Below are 6254 nucleotides of genomic sequence, written 5' to 3'. Positions count from 1 at the left end.
CCAATGCTGGGAACTTATGAAATTTAAAATTAGACAGCTAGCAATAGTAGTAAGTAAAAAAATTGCTAAGAGCAATGAAGGAAAAGAGGGTCAACTTGTGGCTCAAATTACAAAAGCATCAGAGAAGATAGTACTGACAGATGAAGAAGTAACTGAAGTAACTATATTACAAAATAGCCTGGATCAAATCTATGAGAAAAGAGCTCAAGGGGCTTTTATTAGATCCCGAAGAAGATGGTTAGAGCAGGGGGGAAAATGTACCAAATACTTTTTCAACTTGGAAAAAAGGAATCGGGAAGTATCAGCGGTGAGTAAACTTAAAATAATCAGGTATGTGAAAATGAAACCATTTTAGCCAAACATGTTGCAGAATTTTTTAGTAAACTTTACTCCAGAGACCAATTGAATGAAGAAGGTATGAACAATTTTTTTCAGAACACAGAGCCAAATATGGGAGACGCCAGTGTTTACAAACAGTGACGTCATGAAGTCACGTGATTACCGCGCTGGTTGGCAAGAGGAACCAGAGGAACAATGTCTGACGATAACAATGCGAACTATCCTTCCGTGAAATTGTCCGATTATGCTCAATCCTTATCACCTGAGGCCCGACAAATATACGTGAGTAAGCTGAGATATCAGGGAAACAGTGAAACCTTGCCAGATCCCTACAATTTGAAGACTGGGTGGGTTGACGATCCTTCATTGTGGCCGGACATTTCCTTCACCGACATTTATTTTTAATTGATTGACACCGGGTGTAGTGGTTAGCACTTTCACCTTGCAGCGAGAAGATCCCCGGTTCAAATCCCGGCCTGGGATCTTTCTGCATGGAGTTTGCATGTTCTCCCTGTGCATGCGTGGGTTTTCTCCGGGTACTCCGGCTTCCTCCCACAGTCCAAAAACATGCTGAGGTTAATTGGTTACTCTAAATTGTCCGTAGGTGTGAATGTGAGTGTGATTGTGTGTCTGTATATGTAGCCCTGTGACAGACTGGTGACCTGTCCAGGGTGTCCCCTGCCTTCACCCGAGTCAGCTGGGATAGACTCCAGCACCCCCCATGACCCTAGTGAGGATAAAGAGGTGTATAGAGGATGGATGGATGGATGGATGGATGGATGGATGGATGGACGGATGGATGGATGGATGGACGGATGGATATTGCTGTGGCTTTATTAGACACGTATGCAGCTGGAATCTTATCTCTAAATATAATGCATACATAGATCGTGTTCATGAGTCACCAGATCAACCAGGTATCTGAACTTTTCTTAATATTTTTGTTAGTCTGAATATTTCTTACATTTCTCTGATTACACACGTGGACAAAATTGTTGGTACCCCTCAGTTAAAGAAGGAAAAACCCACAATTCTCACTGAAATCACTTGAAACTCACAAAAGTAACAATAAATAAAAATTTATTGAAAATTAAATAATCAAAAACAGCCATTACTTTTGAATTGTTGATTAACATAATTATTTAAAAAAACAAACTAATGAAACAGGCCTGGACAAAAATGATGGTACCTCTATAAAAGATTGAAAACTATTTGACCAGAGTGACATGATTAACTCAGGTGTGTCATTTAATTGATGTCACAGGTGTTTCCAAACTCATAATCAGTCAGTCTGCCTATTTAAAGGGAGACAAGTAGTCACCCTGCTGTTTGGTGAAAAGGTGTGTACCACACTGAACATGGACAACAGAAAGCGAAGGAGAGAATTGTCCCAGGACATCCGAAAAAAAATGATAGACAAACATCTTAAAGGTAAAGGCTATAAGACCATCTCTAAACAGCTTGAAGTTCCTGTGACAACAGTGGCTCATATTATTCAGAAGTTCAAGACCCACGGGACAGTAGCCAACCTCCCTGGACGTGGCCGCAAGAGGAAAATTGATGACAAATTGAAGAGACGGATCGTTGGAATTGTATCCAAAGAGCCCAGAGCAACCTCCAAAGAAATTAAAGGTGAACTCCAAGGCCAAGGTACATCAGTGTCAGACCGCACCATTCGTCGTTGTTTGAGCCAAAGTGGACTTCATGGGAGACGACCAAGGAGGACACCACTGCTGAAAAAAACTCATAAAAAAGCCAGACTGGAATTTGCAAAAATGCATGTTGACAAGCCACAAAGCTTCTGGGAGAATGTCCTTTGGACAGATGAGACCAAACTGGAGCTTTTTGGTAAGGCACATCAACTCTATGTTCATAGACTCAAAAACCAAGCATACGAAGAAAAGAACACTGTCCCTACGGTGAAACATGGAGGAGGCTCAGTAATGTTTTGGGGCTGCTTTGCTGCATCTGGCACAGGGTGTCTTGAAAGTGTGCAAGGTACGATGAAATCTGAAGACTATCAAGGCATTCTGGAGAGAAATGTGCTGCCTAGTGTCAGAAAGCTTGGTCTCAGTCGCAGGTCATGGGTCTTCCAACAGGACAACGATCCAAAACACACAGCCAAAAACACCCAAGAATGGCTGAGAGAAAAGCGTTGGACTATTCTAAAGTGGCCTTCTATGAGCCCAGATCTGAATCCCATTGAACATATGTGGAAGGAGATGAAACATGCCATTTGGAGAAGACACCCATCAAACCTGAGACAACTGGAGCTGTTTGCTCATGAGGAGTGGGCCAAAATACCTGTTGACAGCTGCAGAACGCTCACGGACAAATACAGAAATCGTTTAATTGCAGTGATTGCCTCAAAAGGTTGTGCAACAAAATATTAAGTTATGGGTACCATCATTTTTGTCCAGCCCTATTTCATTAGTTTGTTTTTTTAAATAATTATGTTAATCAACAATTCAAAAGTGATGGCTGATTTTGATTATTTAATTTTCAATAAATTTTTATTTATTGTTACTTTTGTGAGTTTCAAGTGATTTCAGTGAGAATTGTGGGTTTTTCCTTCTTTAACTGAGGGGTACCAACAATTTTGTCCACGTGTGTAAATGTTTAAATATTTCCCTTCAGATTCTCTATGAAAAGAACAGGAAATATAAAAAATAAACAATGAAGTTGCACAAATGTGCAGAAAATAAAATGTCCAAAGATGTGATGAAAATAAGAAAATGTGGATAAAATGAAGAAAAACTTTGAAGTAAACACAGACAAAAGATTCATATCCAATATTAGAGATCAGAGGAACAAACTGAACTCAGTAACCAGTACTTTTAATGAAGATAATCCTGAATTGTCCTCACACCAGCAGAACGTCACACCGTTACAGCAAATAAACACACTAATAATAATAATAATAATATGTGTATGAAGGAGTTCTAAAGCATCTGCTCCACTCACATAATAAACGTCTTATCAACGTTCTCCCAGAGTGCATTTCAGAAACATCCAGTCAGAGCTTCAGATTCTGTCATGTTACCTGCTGACGATGATGTCATGTTTGTTTTGATCACCGATATAAAATTATAATGAAGTACTTTTCACCTTTAAACGTCTGAACCCCAAAATAAGAGCCATGTTTCAGGAGAACCTTATCTCCACGACACCAGCAGCATTTTACTGGAACAGTTTAGTGAAAGACACAGAGTGGAAAAAAGTTTGGCTGCTACCACAAAAACTTCTCTTAAAGTCAGAGAGATCTCATTAAAATTAATACACAGATTCTACCCTGCCAAACAAAATGTATCAAAATTTATGACTGAAACGTGCGTCCACTTACTTTGGTCTTGTCCTTATCTCATGAATTCTGGAAGGATTTCCAAAAGTTTATTCTGTTTTTCCTGATTTTCATCTTTACTGTAAAAATGTTTGTCACGGTTTTCATAATTTCTTTTCTTTTCCATCAATATGTTTTTATTCCACATACACACGTCTAAATTCACCAACAGAAAACCTGAAGTCTTCAGAAAGATTTTGATCACGATATAAGAACAAAAAACTCAAAAGCTCTGAAGATGTCTGCAGATCTCTTCATTTGATTTGAATGTACTCTGGCTTTTTGTTTGTTTGCCTTTTTCTTCTGGATTTATTGTTTTTCTTCTGTTACTTCTATTATAATGCTTTATTTTTTGTTTTGTTTTTTACTGTATCGTCTCAATGTGTGCATTTCTATGTGTGTGTGTATTACTGTTGATTTATTAAAAAGTTTTCAAAAAATAATTATTATAAAGTTTTGATTACATGCTCTTTATGATCAAACTACTGTCTAATGCGACGGTTGGTTTGTGGTTTATAAAATAAAAACTAAACTGTTGGTTTTTACTGTTCAGGGGGGTATTCCACAAAGCTGGCTAAAACAGGCTGGGCTTACGCCGGTAAGCGTGGCTTAAATAAGCGGCAACTTTAATCTCAGCTGCAAGTAGTTCCACCAACGAGGCTCAGCTGTTTTTCAGAGACGCTTATTCAAGCTGCGGCTGAGCGCGTCCGGGGGAGATAAAAAGCCCCGACGTGTCGATCGTCGAAATGATGATATTATGTCTAAAAACAGAGCGGAGACTTTCTCTTCGGCGGAGCAGAAACTTCTCACGGAGTTGTACGAGGACTACAGGGAGATTATCACAAGAAAAGGCAACACGGTTGATAAATAAAGCTCCAGACGCTGCCTGGCAAAGCATTGCCGACCGTTTAAATGCGTGTTTATTTTCTTTTTAATGAAGCACTTAGTCTGAGCGTACACACGCACACGTCTGAAAATTTAATTTTCAGAGGGCAAGTTTTTGACACTGATTAGGGATAACCCACAACTGCAGTGGTTGATGACTTTTTTTTCCTCACCCTGAAGTTTGTCACACTACTGTGGCCCAGAGGAGATCAATCTGATGAAATAAAGCTTTTAAAACCCATTGAAGACATTTTTTATGTGTGTATAAACATATATATTTATGAGAGAAAGAGGCTACAGCCTGGTTTTGTGTAATGTGATGGTGGTTTTCACTTTTTACTCTGGTAGGCCTAATTCATGTTCTTGATGTGACAAATATATATCCACCATAGATGAATAAAGCAGCAGGTAACACCTAAAACCAAAGGAGGAATACTTTGGAAAAAAGGGGCAACTTCATGTGGAGATGTTTCATCAAACACTCAAACTTTGAATGAAAAAGCAGAAAAAAACATGTAGGCCTACAGAGGAGATGTCATTTTTATTAGAGATGATAGTGCTACTGTGGCCTACATTTAAATAAGGGAGAAGACACAAATGAGCTGTACACTAAATAGTTCTCTCATCATTTGGCCTCACCTTTGGATTCTCATCATGATCAGATTGGACCGCTGGTCAAAGGAAGGTATTCTTTATGGAAAACTGTGGCTGTTGTGTCCTGCTTATTTTAACACAATCTGTGCCTGTTCCTGTTACGTGTTGACTGAACTTTGAGGGTGAAAGAAGAAAGAAAATCAGATATTTCCAAGTATTTACCACTGATGGATTCCAACCCACGGCGCAATGAAAAGTAAAACCACATTTAATCTACTTAACTACGCTCTAACCACTGACCCACAGTTACACACTGTGACAAAATGTGTAATATGATAGAGTTTGATTTACGGTTATTCCGGCGTTATTTAAAAAAGGTCTCAATGTATGTCACCGAACAAGAACATCACTGATTACAGGGGCCTGTTTCACGAAGCAGGTTCAACAAACTGAGTTTCTTCCTCAACTCTGAGTTGATCTACTCTGAGATAGAAAACTCTGAGTTTTTGGTTTCACAACGGCTGATTTGAGTTGGTTTAATTAACTCGGAGTAGTTTGACCCGGGCTGAATCCCAAACCGCCCCCTACACACTACCCCTACACACTACCCCTCCACACTACCCCTACACACTACCCCTCCACACTACCCCTACACACTACCCCTCCGTTTGCGTGTTCCCGTGGAGGGTCCTCCATATTAAGGGCCGTCCCAAACCGCGTAGTGCGGAGGGAGAGTGGACTGTTCAGCCCTTAAATAGCGAGTCTGCATCGATGCTCACTCTGGACAACTTTTTCAGGAGGTGCAACGTCCAAATGGAGGAGGAAACAACATATTGATGTGAGTTCCACATGCTCCTTTATTTCTCCCACGCCTTTTTCACACTGACAGAACATCACAAAAAGAGTGGTGTAAAAAGATAAAACAAAAGAAACAAATCCTCTTCTCTGCTGACGTTTGATTTAATTGTGCACCCCCTGACACCTTAAAATTTGAACACAACTGACAGAATTCATTTATTCATTCATTCATTTGTTGGATCTGAAATGCCAGATAATAGGATTGGAAAACATGTGAGTGAAAAAAAGTGGGATGCTT

The sequence above is a fragment of the Acanthochromis polyacanthus genome, chromosome 18, assembly GCF_021347895.1.
Source record: "Acanthochromis polyacanthus isolate Apoly-LR-REF ecotype Palm Island chromosome 18, KAUST_Apoly_ChrSc, whole genome shotgun sequence".
NCBI classification, from domain to species: domain Eukaryota; kingdom Metazoa; phylum Chordata; class Actinopteri; family Pomacentridae; genus Acanthochromis; species Acanthochromis polyacanthus.
This window is presented reverse-complemented; position numbering follows the sequence as displayed.